Here is an 18,686-nt window from a genome sequence, read left to right as displayed (position 1 = left end):
CCTGCAGGCAGTATCTGTCTTACCCCTAGTGAGATAAGCCTCTACATCCTTACATTTGCCCTCTAGCCATCCCTGCTTAGCTATTTTTCACTTCCTGTCGATCTCATTTTTGAGACGTTTGTATTCCTTTTTGCCTGCTCCATTTACTGAATTTTTATATTTTCTCCTTTCATCAATTAAATTCAATGTTTCTTCTGTTACCCAAGGATTTCTACTAGCCCTCGTCTTTTTACCTACTTGATCCTCTGCTGCCTTCACTACTTCATCCCTCAAAACTACCCATTCATCTTCTACTGTATTTCTCTCCCCCATTCCTGTCAATTGTTCCCTTATGCTCTCCCTGAATGTACAACCTCTGGTTCTTTCAGTTTATGCAGGTCCCATCTCCTTAAATTCGCACCTTTTTGCAGTTTCTTCAGTTTTAATCTACAGGTCATAACTAATAGATTGTGGTCAGAGTCCACATCTGCTCCTGGAAATGTCTTACAATTTAAAACCTGGTTCCTAAATCTCTGTCTTACCATTATATAATTTATCTGAAACCTGTCAGTATCTCCACGTTTCTTCCATGTATACAGCCTTCTTTTATGATCTTGAACCAAGTGTTAGCTATGATTAAGTTGTGCTCTGTGGAAAATTCTACCAGGCGGCTTCCTCTTTCATTTCTTAGCCCCAATCCATATTCACCTACTACGTTTCCTTCTCTGCCTTTTCCTACACTCGAATTCCAGTCACCCATGATTATTAAATTACCATCACCCTTCACTATCTGAATAATTTCTTTTATTTCATCATACATTTCCTCAATTTCTTCGTCATCTGCAGAGCTAGTTGGCATATGAACTTGTACTACTGTAGTAGGTGTGGACTTCGTATTTATCTTGGCCACAATAATGCGTTCACTATGCTCTTTGTAGTAGCTTACCAACATTCCTATTTTTCTATTCATTATTAAACCTACTCCTGCATTCCCCCTATTTGATTTTGTGTTTATAACCTTGCAGTCACCTGGCCAGAAGTCTTGTTCCTCCTGCCACCGAACTTCACTGATTCCCACGATATCTAACTTCACCCTATCCATTTCCCTTTTAAAATTTTCTAACCTACCTGCCCGATTAGGTGATCTCCGATCCGTAGAACCCCCTTTTTCTTTCTCCTCATAACGACATCCTCTTGAGTAGTCTCCCCCCCCCCCCCCCCCCGGAGATCCGAATTGTGCGCTATTTTACCTCTGGAATATTTTACCCAAGAGGATGCCATCATCATTTAATCATACAGTAAAGCTGCATACGGCTGTAGTTTCCCCTTGCTTTCAGCTGTTCACAGTACCAGCACAGCAAGGCCGTTTTGGTTAGTGTTACAAGGCCAGATCTTTCTAATATCCAGACTGTTGCCCCTGCAACTACTGAAAAGTTTGCGGCCCCTCTTCAGGAACCACACGTTTGTCTGTCCTCTCAACAGATTCCCCTCCGTTGTGGTTGCACCTACGGTACGGCTATCTGTGTCGCTGAGGCACGCAAGCCTCCCCACCAACGGCAAGGTCCATGGTTCATGGGGGGGAAGAGGCATTATCGAACTACAAACACTTGACGGTGACCTCCATAGACAACAAGGTACTCACCTTTACTTTAAATTAATTTAAATCTATAGAAAAATGTATCATACTTTCTTGGGTAATTCTTTGAACAATAACCTTCTGAATTCATGCACTTCTCGTAACGAAATCTTACAAGCACTTGACAGTAATGGCTAAAGTAAGATACACAATCAGAGGACATGGGTAAAATTAATTTAAAAAAAAAACCTTGGATTCATAAGTGTCTGAGTGGGTTTACTTGTAGACGAAATGTTATAAGCATTTGATAGTAGCTGCAGAACTAAGCTATATACCTTCTCTAATGACCTCGTTGTCGATGGGACATTAAAAACTGATCTACTACCCTTTATATCGCGATTTGATTTGAAGTTTAAACAGAACTGGCCTATTCAATCGCCCTGTGTATAGGTTCATGCAACACGAAACACCTTAAAAAAAAACACATACAAATTTTCATATTCTGTCGCTCGCTACGCACAAACTGTTAGTCCTACAGAAAAAAATTACCAGACCTTTTTTGTAGGAAATTTTGTACTAGGATACGTTTTCTCGGGAGGACATGGTTTTCGATTTATTCAAGAAAAACGCATTTGAAGGTCACTTTTCTACATCCTTCTCGAATAATTCGAAACCACCGCCTCGAGCGACAACGTATCCCAGCACAAAATTTAACTAGATTAAATTTCCTACAAAAAAGTCCTGTTCATTTTTTCTGCCGATGTGCCAACGTATTCAACTACGAAACTTTCAAAATGCATGAACATCAGGGCGTACACCCACAAGAAAACAGCTTAATAAAAAACGCGAAACTGGTACTACTAACGCAAACAAGTTGATGCACAAAGAATCGATTCCAAAAACAAAGCGAGCGAATTTCTAAAGGCGCTAGCAGAAGCAATTACTAACCTCGAAACGTTTCCGATAAGACGATCAGCACAGATTAAAGACCAACAGATTATACATGTACATTTAAATCAACAACTAAAACATACAACAGGATGCTTTAAGTCTAACTGACCATGACTGTTGTTCGATTCACAGCTTCGGTAAATCGGCAATTCATCGCTGACAGATCACATCAGGCTTTTCTTCCAGTAAAGTATTTTCTTCACTAGTATCAGTCTCTGTTTCATAGCGACTATCGGCTACCACACAAGCAGGATGAGCATCAAAACAGCCAAAAATCTTTTAATCGTTTGCATTTTCCTCTTCACTTATATCACGTAACTGGTCTTGGCCCAAGCTTCAATACTTGCATCTGCTGCAGAACTCTTATTCCTCTTAGACACACAGATAATGAAATGTTAGCAAATAAGAAAATCCGGAGAAACTATTGAAAGCAAAATATGTGATAATTAGGAACATGTGGACTACTGAGACTTATCACACGTAATGCGAGACATGAGGAATTCCAGGGATCCAATTTCGTTCTCAGTTCTACATAACATACTTTATCGCCAGACTGATTGGTTAGTTGATTTGGGAGAGGGGACCAAACAGCTAGGTCTTCGGTCGCATCAGATTAGGGAAGAACGGGAAGGAAGGTGGCCTTGCCGTTTCAAAGGAACCATCCCGACATTTTTCTTAAGCGGTTTAGGGAAATCACGGAAAATGTAAATCAGGATGGCCGGACACGTCGTCTGCCAGGATACGAGTCCAATGTGCTAAACTCTGCAGTAACTCGTTCAAAAAATTGTTGTTTGTTGTTTTACACGCAGCAGCTATTAAGATACTGAGTGCTAGCACTGTCGACCTTTAGAAAGAACGATGGGTCGGAGAGACCGATGTTGCACGTTAAGGAATAAGAGCAAACTGAATGAAGATTGTGGCGGATATAAACTCGCCTAACAGATATTGCCAACATTGGTGAGCTGTGGCGCGGTCGACCTTCCACAAACATTTATCAGGGTTCGATATCTCGCGTTAAATCGCATCTCGGATATTACAGAACCTCTGGCGAGGCTAGTCATAAAAGGGCGCAAACAGTGGCGCTAGAGGGAACACAGACAGAGGAACAAGACAGGATCAGATAATTCGTGTGTGTGTGTGTGTGTGTGAGAGAGAGAGAGAGAGAGAGAGAGAGAGAGAGAGAGAGAGACAGATAGACGGAGAGAGAGCGATCGCAGATAAGAGGTGAAGCCATAGTGCAGCTAGAGGTTGCGGACTCGCTGTGTATGTTGCTCCGTGCGGACAAGCTGTTGTACGTGCCTGTTTGGTCTTGCCCAGTTGAGTGGAGTACGTAATGCCTGCAAGCGGCGCATGTCAGCTTGGCTTCAGATGCACGAGTGGAGGGGACTGTTGGTAAAGCAGGTGCTGTTCCCTAGAGCGTGCAATGCGCTCAGCTTTAGATGGGCCTTGTAGTGTGGCTAATATACTGTAAACAGAATGATATTCCACTCACACATATAAAGGACGGAGTGAAAGCTTTACATTTGCTAAACACGTATCCTAGTCTAAAGATGTGTACGAAAGCAAATCTACGTGAAGTTCGCGGTTACCAGAGACAGATTCAGTTCCAGCGCTTGCGTGGTAACACGATGGAAAGATTTGGAAATGAAGTTCCATGCTTCTTTACACAGCGTAGGAGAACGATAGCTTTACTAGGCAAGGTCCTAGTGGAGGTGGTTTGCCATTGCCTTCCTCTGACCGTGATGGGGATAAATGATGATGATGAAGACGACACAATCACTCATCTCGAGGCAGGAAAAATCCATGTCTCCGCCGGGAAGCGAGAACGCTACCGCGAGACCACGAGCAGCGGTCGTGAAAAGATGTACTTGTACACTAAGAAAGTGAGGTGCTGTTTATTCACATTTGTCAGTTGAGTTTGCTTAGCTTCCTTTTTTGTGAAGTAAGTTATTTTGGCAATTTATATTTCTCGCTTTAAATTGCACCAAGTAATTGAGGTGCGGTGTTTGTTTTAAAATTTAAATCTGTCGGCTATTTTCGCATTTAATTTGTCCAACTCAGCCGGCCGGAGTGGCCGAGCGGTTCTAGGCACTGCAGTCTGGAACGACGAGACCGCTACGGTCGCAGGTTCGAATTCTGCCTCGGGCATGGATGTGTGTGATGTCCTTAGGTTAGTTAGGTTTAATTAGTTCTAAGTTCTAGGCGACTGATGACCTCAGAAGTTAAGTCGCATAGTGCTCAGAGCCATTTGAACCATTTGGTCCAGCTCCTCTACCTAAGAAAATTTGTTTGCAAATTAAGTCTTCAAACATTCCCAGTTGCGAATACAGGCAACGTGAATAACGAATGACAACAATGAAAATTGGCACAGTCGGAGATTTCTCACTTTACGTGAATACTCACCTTAATCACTTCAGCTGTTCATTTATGTACACGGCTTTTGTGTAGCGCTTCGTGATGCAATAACAAATAACCAGAGTGCGACGGATGATTAATACGATGATAAATGTAAAATACCTGCGCGAGAGATAAATACTCTGTGGAATTTAAGCATCTTCCTGCCAACTCGATAACAAAGATATACAGACTGTATTAAGCTACGGCAAAGAGATAGTTATTCCATGTTGGACATTGGAAGAGAGATGTTCTATGTTGGACTGAGATGAGATTGTTGGGAGACGGCACTAAGGCAGTAATCTATGTGTCATGGTATTGAAGAAAATACATACATATAAAAGCACAAAAGGAGTATCAGATGCGTAGAGTTCATAAGCCTTAATCATTTCGAAAGAAATATTCAGTGATTATAAAGGCGAAGATCGTTCGGAAGTGTTGTGTGGCTTGACGGAGCGAACCTGCAGTTTCACACGGTTTTGTGATTCGTCGAGACGTAAATAATTTCACAAACTGAAGTTGGACGCTACATTCCATACACATGACACGGCATAGAATTTGGCTGTACCGATCGATTTCCGTAGAGCGATAAATTTCAGGATGAGAAGTTCCAGCAAGGGGACTCAACGAGATCTGCTGCTGCGAAACGCATATGGTGTTACCGTACTCCTTAACTTACGGAGAACAGTAAGCAATATACACTTCATAACCACCGCAAACATAATTAAAAGGACTCAAATAAAAGAAGCAAACAGTGAAAAGGAATCGCTAATCCAAACCATAACAAAAAATCAGTCAATAATAATACGCAATGACATTAATAAAGCGCTCATTAAATAACAGAGAAAATAAAAATAAGAACATTAAAAAACAAACTTCCTTATGTCGTCGTTCCTGCGTCACAATCGGTACTCATAAGCGCATTATGTAATTGTCGAACAGGAGAGTACATTTTAACTAATTCGCTGCCTGGTATCGACGGATGAACACGACATTCTCGGTAAATTTGTGCTAAGAAAGCGACTGATTTTGTGGGGAATTCAGTGTCGAATCTGTTATAACCAGTCGAAACTACAGTCGTCCGGCCATAGCTGTGGCTTCTTTGATTACTCTGGAAGATGGTTCGTCGGAACTGGGATATGTGAAATATTGGTACACTGTATTACATGAATGATAACAAGTGTTACTTAAGTTGATGTAGTCCTTTGCCACAGGATTGTGTGATAATTTACAACTGTCACTCATTATTAAAACATCACTTGATGCAGCAATTAACAAACTCTTCTCTTGAAACGCAATTTTCAACATTTACAAAATTGCATATCCATCTGAGACTACAATAACGCTTTAGTCCTACTCGATGATACTGACGGCTTCAGTTGAGGTCACGAACTAAGGTGATTGCTTATACGCTAGACTCTACGGGCTGAAGAAAAATTGTGCTACGTAAGTTTAACCCTGCATAACTGATGCCAGTGGAAACGAAAATTACTAATGTTGTGTATGTCGACAACGCGCCATTTTTGAACTACGGAAACTTGCCGCCACCCGCTCCGATTGGCCGTGGGCTAGCCCTGTTGCCGTTCGTCGGTTGAAGGGCAGCGCTATGGTTGTCGGTTCACACATACAAACCTTCTTCGCCCCGTCACTGTCCCAACGTGATACGCACACGTGTCAAACATGTCTTGCTGTTTGTCTCCGCTTCACTTCAGAGGCGTTTACACGTAAGCTTCGCTTCGGAGCACACACATGTTAATAGTTTGAGGAATCATCCTCAGTTGTACACATTTTCTGGTCATTATCAGGTTTCGGCTAAATTAGACTTCTCCAGAAGCATAAAGTTACTATAACAGGCCAGAATAAGGCAAAGTTAACATTAAAATGGAAACCTATAGTACCGTGGTACCATGTCAAATAAAACTACTTAGCTGAAGTCCAGCCCCAAGCTTCTGTAAAGTTTGGAAGGTAGGAGGCGAGGTACTGGCGGAAGTGAAGCTGTGAGGACGGGGCGTGAGTCGTGCTTGGGTAGCTCAGTTGGTAGAGTACTTGCCAGCGAAAGGCAAAGGTCCTGTCCGCCACATAGTTTTAATCTGCCAGGAAGTTTCATATGAGCGCACACTCCGCTGCAGAGTGAAAATCTCATTCTGGAAGCTTGAATGTAACTTTACAAGGTAGAAATACGGTAATTAGCGAAGTGTTTGACACTAAGAGAATGCTTTTGTGGGCAAAGTAACTCTCAAAAATGTCATGTGTGCACTTCCCGAGCGTTGCACTAGTTGTTAGTGAAAACAATTTGGAACAGGAGAGGCTCGAAGAACATTTTGATGGGTTTGTAACGGTGCTGCAGTCTCTCGAAGACATTTTTGATAGTAGATTTGAATACATAATTCGATTGCAATGTAATGTCAACCTTTATGCGACTCCTTTTGCAGTTAACGTTGAAAAGATGTCTTCTGAAATTCAGTTGGAACTCATTGACTTTCAATGCAGTCGCACGCTGAAGGGGAAGTTTCGCACAGCAGAAACCTTGGAAAGCTTCTACAAATATTCTTCGCACGTGAACAGTTTCCATTGTTATTTAAAATAGCTGCTCGTGTGCATAGTTTTTTTTTTTTTTGAACAACATCCTGTGCCAAAGTGTTTTCTCCGTGATGAAACTGCCAAAATCAAGCTTAGTTTTACTGATGTTCATCTGACTCGTGCTGTGCGCCTAATGACAAGTAATTTCACACCAAATATCGAGCTGCTAGTTCAGAGTCATTGTGAAAACTTCCACGATGACGTAAATTAATGCCTATGTCCTATTTGTACGTAGTACCCCTCCTCTGAACTACATACGTCTGTGTAAATATAACGTAACGTTTACAATACAAGTGTGTTCGTTTCTTAAACCTTTCTGTCAGTATCCTATTAGTGGCCACGAAAGTAGAACGTGTTACAGTGGTTCGAAACTGTGTTTCATCTGTGCATGGTCAACAGTTGCTTGTCAGAGGATACACGAACTTCGGGTAAGCACGTTTTAGACTTACGTCCCATACACGCAACCTGTGCCACAGACACTGCTGGTCATTAAAAATGCGACACCACGAAGATGACGTGTTACAGACGCGAAATTTAACCGACAGGAAGAAGATGCTGTGATATGCAAATGATTAGCTTTTCAGAGCATTCACACGAGGTTGGCACAGTTGGCGACCTACAGCGTGCTGACATGAGGAAAGTTTCCAACCGATTTCTCATACACCAACAGCAGTTGACTGGCCAGCACATTCTCCAGTCACTACTCTTCATGAACTGTAGTATCGTGTTGAAGCTTCATGAGCAGCTGTACCCGTACACGCCATCCAAGCTTTGTTTGACTCAATGCCCAGGCATATCAAGGCCGTTACTACGGCCAGAGGTGGTTGTTATGGGTACTGATTTCTCAGGATCTAGGCACCCAAATTGCGTGAAAACGTAATCACATGTCAGTTCTAGTATAATATATTTGTCCAATGAATACCCGTTTATCTGCATTTTTGGTGTAGCAATTTTGATGGCCAGTAGTGTAGTTCAAAATAATTGTGAAAACTTCCTGGATAACGCAAATTAATGCCTATGTCTTATTCGTACGTAGTGCCGCTCTTCTGAACTACTCACTTATGTGTAAGTATAACTTAACTTTTACAATACAAGTGTGTTCGTTTCTTAATCCTTTCCGTCTGTAGCCTATTTGTGGCCAGGAAAGTAGAACGTATTACAGTGGTTCGAAACTGTGTTTCATCTGTACATGGCCAACAGGTGCATGGAACAGAACACACAAACAACGGGTAAGCACATTTTACAAAATCGTTCAAATGGCTCTGCGTACTATGGGGCTTAATTTCTGAGGTCATTAGTCTCCTAGGACTTAGAACTAATTAAACCTAACCAACCTAAGGATATCACATACATCCATGCCCGAGGCAGGATTCGAACCTGCTACCGTAGCAGCAGCGCGGTTCCGGACTGAAGCGCCTAGAACCGCTCGGCCACAGCGGCCGGCCCTTAGCGCCCTCTGCTGCCATAGTAAATGATAATGAGCTGAATTCACCTCTCTTGCTTACTCACATTGTAGAAGATGTAATACAGTGTTGTACACAATGGTTTGGTATTCAATACGAGAGCTTGCCGACATAGTGTTTACTTACGGAAAGGCAAATGGCAACGGGCGGTGGGCAAGAAGGTTGTATCAGGAGACATAGCACTGCCGACAACAATCGCAGGATTGAATGTTTGTAACAGTGTTTCTCCGTTAGTCTGAGATAGGGTTATTTCAGGAAGCGGGAAATCATTTAGGACGTACCCGAAAGTTTCGGAAAATAAACTGAGAGGAAAATGTGACTAACACTATGGAAGGCGACGACTGCGTCACTACCAGGCACTTGGTCCGCCAGTACAAGATAAGCCAGGCGACCGGGTGTGACATTCTACATGACAAGTGTTACCAACCTTATCACTTATTGCGAGTGCAGTACTTAACAGCGACGGATTTTCCACAACTGGATCAGTTCTGTTATTGGTTTCTCCACCAACCAACCACGATTCCGGGGGTTGTGCCATCCTTTCTATTGTTACAGTCTCTGTAACAATGTTGTTGTTGTTGTGGTCTTCAGTCCTGAGACTGGTTTGATGCAGCTCTCCATGCTACTCTATCCTGTGCTAGCTCCTTCATCTCCCAGTACCTACTGCAACATACATCCTTCTGAATCAGCTTAGTCTATGCATCTCTTAGTCTCCCCCTACGATTTTTACGCCCACGCTGCCCTCCAATACTAAATTGGTGATCCCTTGATGCCTCAGAAAATGTCCTACCAACCGATCCCTTCTTCTGGTCAATTTGTTCCACAAACTTCTCGTCTACCCAATCCTATTCAACACTTCCTCATTAGTTCTGTGATCTACCCACCTAATCTTCAGCATTCCTCTATAGCACCACATTTCGAAAGCTTCTATTCTCTTCTTGTCCAAACTATTTACCGTCAATGTTTCACTTCCATACATGGCTACACTCCATACAAATACTTTCATAAACGACTTCCTGACACTTAAATCTATACTCGATGTTAACAAATTTCTCTTCTTCAGAAACGCTTTCCTTGCTATTGCCAGTCTACATTTTACATCCTCTCTACTTCGACCATCATCAGTTGTTTTGCTCCCCAAATAGCAAAACTCCTTTACTACCTTAAGCGTCTCATTTCCTAACCCAGTTCCCTCAGCATCACCCGACTTAATTCGACTAGCGCGGTGGTCTCGCGGTTCTAGGCGCGCAGTCCGGAACCGTGCGACTGCTACGGTCGCAGGTTCGAAAACTGCCTCGGGCATGGATGTGTGTGATGTCCTTAGGTTACTTATGTTTAAGTAGTTCTAAGTTCTAGGGGACTGATGACCACAGCAGTTGAGTCCCATAGTGCTCAGAGCCATTTGAACCATTTTTGCATTCGACTACATTACATTTTCCTCGTTTTTGCTTTTGTTGATGTTCATCTTATATCCTCCTTTCAAGACACTGTCCATTCCATTCAACTGCTCTTTCAAGTCCTTTGCTGTCTCTGACAGAATTACAATGTCATCGGCGAACCTCAAAGTTTTTATTTCTTCTCCGTGGATTTTAATACCAACTCCGAATTTTTCTTTAGTTTCCTTTACTGCTTGCTCAATATACATATTGAATAACATCGGGGAGAGGCTGCAACCCTGTCTCACTCGCTTCCCAACCACTGTCATGTCCCTCGACTCTTATAACTGCCATCTGCTTTCTGTACAAATTGTAAATAGCCTCTCGCTCCCTGTATTTTACCCCTGCCACCTTTAGAATTTGAAAGAAAGTATTCCAGTCAACATTGTAAATAGCTTTCTCTAAGTCTACAAATGCTACAAACGTAGGTTTGCCTTTCCTTAATCGTAAGGTCAGTATTGCCTCACGTGTTCCAGTATTTCTACGGAATCCAAACTGATCTTCCCCGAAGTCAGCTACTCCTAGTTTTTCCATTCGTCTGCAAAGAATTCGCGTTAGTATTTTGCAGCTGTGGCTTATTAAACTGATTGTTCGGTAATTTTCACATCTGTCAACACTTGCTTTTTTTGGGATTGGAATTATTATATGGTTCTTGAAGTCTGAGGGTATATCGCCTGTTTCATACACCTTGCTAACCAGATGGTAGAGTTTTGTCAGGACTGGCTCTCCCAAGGCCGTCATTAGTTCCAACGGAATGTTGTCTACTCCGGGGACCTTGTTTCGACTCAGGTCTTTCAGCGCTCTGTCAAACTCTTCACGCAGTATCGTATCTCCCATTTCATCTTCATCAACATCCTCTTCCATTTCCATAATATTGTTCTCAAGTACATCGCCCTTGTATAGACCCTCTATATACTCCTTCCACCTTTCTGCTTTCCCTTCTTTGCTTAGAACTGGGTTTCCATCTGAGCTCTTGTTCATACAAGTGGTTCTCTTATCTCCAAAGGTCTCTTTAATTGTCCTGTAGGCAGTATCTATCTTATCCCTAGTGAGATAAGCCTCTACATCCTTACATGTGTCCTCTATCCATCCCTGATTAGCCATTTTGCACTTCCTGTCGATCTCATTTTTGAGACGTTTGTATTCCTTTTTGCCTGCTTCATTTAATGCATTTTTATATTTTCTCCTTTCATCAATTAAATTCAATATTTCTTCTGTTACCGAAGGATTTACTAGCCCTCGTCTTTTTACCTACGTGATCCTCTGCTGCCTTCGCTATTTCGTCCCTCAAAGCTACCCATTTTTCTTCTACTGTATTTCTTTCCCCCATTCCCGTCAGTTGTTCTCTTATGCTCTCCCTGAAACTCTGTAAAACCTCTGGTTTAGTCAGTTTATCCAGGTCCATCTCCTTAAATTCCCACCTTTTTGCAGTTTCTTCAGTTTTAATCTACAGGTCATAAGCAATAGATTGTGGTCAGAATCCACATCTGCCCCTGGAAACATCTTACAATTTAAAACTTGGTTTCTAAATCTCTGTCTTACCATTATATAATCTATCTGATACCTTTTAGTATCTCCAGGCTTCTTCCATTTATACAACCTTCTATCATGATTCTTAAACCAAGTGTTAGCTATGACCGCTTCGGTCGCAGGTTCGAATCCTGCCTCGGGCATGGTTGTGTGTGATGTCCTTAGGTTAGTTAGGTTTAAGTAGTTCTAAGTTCTAGGGGACTGATGACCTCAGATGTTAAGTCCTATAGTGCTCAGTGCCATTTGAACCATTTGTACTACTGTAGTAGGTGTGGGCTCTTAACTATCTTGGCCACAATAATGCGTTCACTATGCTGTTTGTAGTAGCTTACCCACATTCCTATTTTCCTATTCATTATTAAACCTACTCCTGCATTACCCCTATTTGATTTTGTGTTTATAACCCTGTAGTCACCTGACAGGAAATCTTGTTCCTCCTGCCACCGAACTTCACAAATTCCCACTATATCTAACTTTACCTATCCATTTCCCTTTTTAAATTTTCTAACCTACCTGCCCGATTAAGGGATCTGACATTTGACGCTCCGATCCGTATAACGCCAGTTTTCTTTCTCCTGATAAGGACATCATCTTGAGTAGTCCCCGCCCGGAGATGCGAATGGGGGACTATTTTACCTCCGGAATATTTTACCCAAGAGAACGCCATCATCATTTAATCATACACCAAAGCTGCATGCCCTCGGGAAAAATTACGGCAGTAGTTTTCCCTTGCTTTTAGCCGTTCGCAGTACCAGTACAGCAGGGCCGTTTTGGTTAGTGTTGCAAGGCCAGATCAGTCAATGATCCAGACTGTTGCCACTGCAACTACTGAAAAGGCTGCTGCCCCTCTTCAGGAACCACACGTTTGTCTGGCCTCTCAACAGATACCACTCCGTTGTGGTTGTACCTACGGTACGGCCATCTGTATCGCTGAGGCACGCAAGGCTCCCCACCAACGGCAAGAGCCATGGTTCATGGGGGGGGAGCGGGGGGAGGGGGGAGGGTGGTGTAACAATGTATGATGAATAAATGTTCTCTAGCATGGAAACCACACAGTTCTTGACATTAGTTCATTAGACCTCTTTTGTTCCGTATCATCTAATCGACCAATCCCTGGAGTTTGTACACGGTGAAAAAAATCTCTATACATACAGGGAGTTGCAAAAAGAAAGACACCATTTTCACTAGTAATAATATTGAGACAAATATACTAGGTAACTGAAACAGTGATAGATATATTCGGCATGGTCTAGAGTTTCAGAAAATAATCCGCTAGATGTCGCTACGAACACTGACCTACAGCGTGCAGCCATTCTCGCGCTATACGGAGTCTGCGGAACAGAAGGCGTACCGGTATTGTGTTATTGAATTTAGTCATACTCAATCAGTGATTGCCGTTCAGCGGGGGTTTCATATTTGATTTCGTGATAAACCACCATCACAGAAGAACGTTCGACGGTGGTATAAACAGTTTGAATGGTGCCTCTATAAACGCAAAAGTCCTGGCCGGCCACGCTTTCCTGAACAGTGGAACAAATCCGACGAGTCTACGTGTCGTGCTAGCCGAGAACTTGCATGACAGTGTGGCGTGTGTTACAGCGTCGTTTAGCCCTTAAACGATACCAATTGCAACTGGTACCAGCTCTTCGACATACTGACAAAGTGAAGCGCGTGGACTTTAGCAATGCTATTCTAGTGGACATGGAAGATGACACTTTTACGTCACGGTTGAATTTCAGCGATAAGGCAACTTTCCGTATTAGCGGTAAGGTTCACCGTCATAATGTGCGTACATGAGGGCTCGAAAATCCTCATGAAACAATTGAACACGAACGTGATTCACTAGAAGTGAATGTTTTTTGTGCTGTTTCGCAAAGCAAGGTTTATGGACTCTACTTTTTTGAGGAAGAAACCGTAACAGGACAATGATATGTTGCAATGCTGCGGAACTGATTATTCCCACAACTTGACTCTGACAATTTCATGAATCATCAAGTAGGAGCAGCACCGCACTGGCACAACAACATGTGCAGTTTCCTCAATGCCAACGTACCTCAACGTTGGATAGGGCGTACAGGACCGCGAGATCAGGCTTTACACTCTTGGCCTCCTAGGTCCCCTGACTTAACACCATGTGATTTCTTTCTATGGGGATATGTTAAACAATGTGTTTACGTTCCTCCCTTACCTCGTGACATTGATGGACTAAAAACCAGAATATCATCTGCCGTAGTTTCAGTGGCAGAAGACACCTTACGCTCAATTTGGGATGTTTTCAGCTATCGGCTAGATGTCGTTCGTGCAGCCAATGGAGCATATATTCGACATTTATGATGGTTTTTATAAACTTCTGTCTTTTCTGAGTAATTGAATATGCAATTTGTTAGTGTTAATTCCTTCTTCCTAATAAATAATTCTATTTAAAATCGGGCCATTCTTTTTGGGACTTGTTTGTGTAAACAGAGAGGTATTGACTGCCAACCGATCAGCCATTGTACTGGTATATAACAGACATGCTCAACGGTTGCGTTTGCAGTGGCATTGTCGTCTGTACACGGTTATGGTTGCAGAACTGAGTAACAACGCTTTTATTTTTACCCTGGTATAGTCTGTTTGTACTCGACGCCCGACTCCAGTTGCGAGTTTTCGGGCAGCTGCAAAGACTCGCGAGTCGCGTCTCGGAACAAATCGAATGACGAGTTCGGAGATGACGTCACAGGACCCGCTGACGATTTTAAGGCTGTTATAAAGCACTCCGTCTTCAGGCCACGAGTGGCCTACCGGGACCATCCGACCACCGTGTCATCCTCAGTGGAGGATGCGGATAGGAGGGGCGTGGGGTCAGCACACCGCTCTCCCGGTCGTTATGATGGTATTCTTACCCGAAGCCGCTACTAATCGATCGAGTAGCTCCGCAATTGGCATCACGAGGCTGAGTGCACCCCGAAAAATGGCAACAGCGCATGGTGGCCTGGATGGTCACCCATCCAAGTGACGACCACGCCCGACATCGCTTCGTTGATCTCACGGGAACCGGTGTATCAACTGCGGCAAGGCCGTTGCCCTTAAAGCTGCTATACGAAGCACTTTTCTGATCTCAGTTCTGTGGCAAGCAGTGTCTCGGTGAATGGAGCACCTGCGCTTTTTCGGCTGGTCGGTGATCGAATGAGCAACAAAGTGTTTTAGCGTGAGTCTTGTCCGAACAACGGCATCGTGGAGGGGAGAAGTTTTGGTCTGTTATGTGCCAGATTGATAATGGCACGTTTCTTGCGGAGAAAGTTGTTTGTGGAAACTTGCAATGAGATCTGCTTCCTGGTTACGAGCTACGTATTATGATGAGGTAACGCTTCGCGTAGTGCAGCTTTTCAAATTATTTCAGTGCAAAGAACTGACATCGGTACTAAGCCATTATGTTCGTACATCCATAGTTGAAATGGAGGACAGTGGGACGTCAGCTGGTATAAATTTATATTAAAAATGAAGAAATTCCTCCAGCTGTATTTAAGGTATCGATTTTATTTTGGCAACTAGTTTCAACATTGTAACAACGTCATCTTCAGGCCCATACACTTGTTGGCGTCAACTGCGTGCGGCTAATACTAGAAGTCAGTGGTGAGATATGGACATGCCACTCACCACTGACTTCTCGAATCAGCCGCACGCAGTTGTCGCCAACAAGTGTATGGGCCTGAAGATGACGTTGTTACGATGTTGAAACTAGTTGCGAAAATAAAATCGACACGTTAAATACAGCTGGAGGAATTTCTTCATTTTTAATATAAACCAATGTGAGTGACTCGTTTCAAGAAGCTTTGCACTGTGAGATATTAGTCTCGATTTGCATGGACCAGAAATAGGTCTCTCTATAGCACCTCAGAATCGTAGGTGAACTAAATAAATTACTTCATTCATGTAACGGTTCTCGATAATGTCGTAGGCTTCTCGAATACTTTGTGGATAAATTCTTTGTAATACAGTGGTGTCCAATGCTATTTCAACCATGCAAAAACAATTGTGTTCTTGAGTATACTATGAGTTATGTTTTGAGTTGAATAATCTGTAATTTGAAACCGATCTCTGTAAATTTGTTTATGTTTCTTGCCACTATTCAATTAATATTTCAAATATAGACATCTATTTAGTATGCCAAGTGGGCATGCAATTTACAAATTAAACTGCAATAAAAGCTCTGGCTCTGGTCTTTTGTCTTTAAGAGAAGTATCCATTCACTACGACCACCATACTGAGTCCACACTCATTTATTCAAGAATACATATATTATTTGCATCTTTGGATGGAAGTTTCACAATTTAGGCAAAGTTGCATAGAGATTTTCATACCAGCAGGCGTTTCCTCAAGATCTATTCAGTATTTATTCCATTGTTCAATTCTTTCGAGTTTCTGCGGAAAAGTGTTTTGGATCACAGTTGTGAGCCATACATGCTCACTGTATATACTTATAAGATGGAACATTTACACATTTCGTAAATCAGGTAACTTGACTGTCAAAGCGCATTTAATGGCTCATTAGCACCCAAATGCTACGCAAATTGAGTGTTACCTTATTAACTTGTTCTTAAAATAAAATATGTTAGTGCCCAATAAAATTTCAAAGGTCCTTCCTTATATTCATATTGGCTGGCTCTGAGCACTATGGGACTTAACATCTGCGGTCATCAGTCCCCTAGAACTTAGAACTACTTAACCCTAACTAACCTATGGACATCACACACATCCATGCCCGAGGCAGGGTTCGAACCTGCGACCGTAGCAGTCGCGCGGTTCCAGACTGTAGCGGCTATATCCGTATTACTAGATGGCATTTAATCAGTGCAATTTTCTATTAACATTCTTACACGCACTCATATTTAACAACAACCCAAAGGCCTTTACGATCTGCGTCACATTAAATGCATCTAACAGTAAGTTATACGAGTTATGCGAGTCTTAAAACGGCCTTCAGACCATTTTCGCATGGTAAGTAGAAGGAAAGCATTTCATTCTATCTGCTATAAAAGAGACTGTAAATAGAAAGTTAATTTACTGCATCTCACATCACGAGAATTATTGCAGCTGGCGTGCTAGTGAGTTATTGACGCAATAAGCAAACTAAATCTTCGGAAACAGGACGCCGTCTCGAGCTGCTTGTAGTACCATAGCAGCAGATAACGCCTGCAAACAAACTAAAAATTAATTTCGTGTCGTTTCTATTTTCCTCTGTGATAATTAAAACTTTATGACTGCCCGTCGTACAGTGGCTTCGTGGAGCATATTGCAGTCTTAGCCGGAGAGCTGTTGTTGTCGGACAGCGTAAGGAATTTACTTTAGCTTCCACCGGCGATGTCGAGGAGTAGGCGCGCCAGCGGACTTCTTGCCTACTGACGCCATTTATCTGCGCGTCTCTTTCCGAAGTGAGTCGCATCGCCTCGGCGTTTTTGCGACTGGATGGATGTGACCGAGCCATTAAAGTCGCAGAGAACACTCCGTCCGCCTCCATTAACTCGTCCTCCGTGTGCGCTCCATTAGGCGGGATACGTCACGTCACATTAAAATGTTGCCTTACTTTTTTAAAATTTCTCCCATATTTCAGTTTTCTTAATTAAATCTGAGCCAAGCAGCGGGTCCCCGGCTATCTCAGGTGATTTATCGCTGTTCGTCCTACTTTACCTGCGACACGGCCCGTTCTTCTGCCTCGCGACGGAACTTTATCGTTTGCGACTTTAATTTATTTGTAAGCGTGAGAGGGAGAGAGAAAGAGAGAGAGAGATGGCGAAGGGGGGGAGGGGCGGGGGTAGAAAGACTGAGGGTGCCATCTGAGATGCCGGGATACCAAATTTTATGACTTCAACAGCGCAGTAGCTCGGGATCAGCTCCAGTCTCTACTGGAAATAACTGTAGGAATCTACCACAGAAATCGGACAGAATACTGGACAAGTTCTGGCGTATTTAACTACAGCCAACTCGATCATTGAAAAATTTCCATACAATTTGCGCACTTTTTTCTTAGGTGCCCTATTATCTTGTCTCTTAATACCTGTGGGCGTTTTTCAAATATGCCTTTCCTCGCCTATTCTAAGGAGGACTTCTTCACTACATACCTCATCAGTCCAACAAATTTTCAACATTCTTTTGTAGCACCAGATCTCAAATCCTTCAGTTCTCTTCCCTTTCGGTTTTCCCACGGTGCATCTTTCACTATCATACAATGCTGTGCTCAGAAATTTCTTATTCACATTAAGGCCCATGTTCGATACTTGGCCACGAATGCCCTTTTTCCAATGTAAGGCTGCTTTTGACGTCATCCTATCCCTGTCCATCAAGGATTCTTCGTTGCCCACAAAGCAGAATCTCGTAACTTTTTCTACTTCGTGATACCCAGTTCTGATGTTTTTTCGCTGTTCTCGTCTCTGATATTTCTCATTACTTCCGACTGTATTCGACTTACTCTTAATCCACATTCTATACTGATTAGACTGTTCATTCAGTTCAACATATCCTATAATTCTTCTTCACTTTCACTGAGTATAGCAATCTTTTCAGTGAGTCTTATCATTGAAAGCCGTTCTTCACTTTAACTGAGTATAGCAATCTTTTCAGCGAGTCTTATCCTTGAAAGCCGTTCTCCTTGAGTTTTAATCCCACTGCTGAATATTTCTGTTATTCCCGTCATGGTTCCTCGATGTATGGATCGATTAGTACGATGAAAGACTAGATGTCTTTCTTTCACTCTTTTTAAGCCCAGCTCTTAGTTTTCGGTCTTCCAGTCCTATCTCTTGA

Source organism: Schistocerca gregaria, chromosome 9, assembly GCF_023897955.1.
Source record: "Schistocerca gregaria isolate iqSchGreg1 chromosome 9, iqSchGreg1.2, whole genome shotgun sequence".
NCBI lineage: Eukaryota > Metazoa > Arthropoda > Insecta > Orthoptera > Acrididae > Schistocerca > Schistocerca gregaria.
This window is presented reverse-complemented; position numbering follows the sequence as displayed.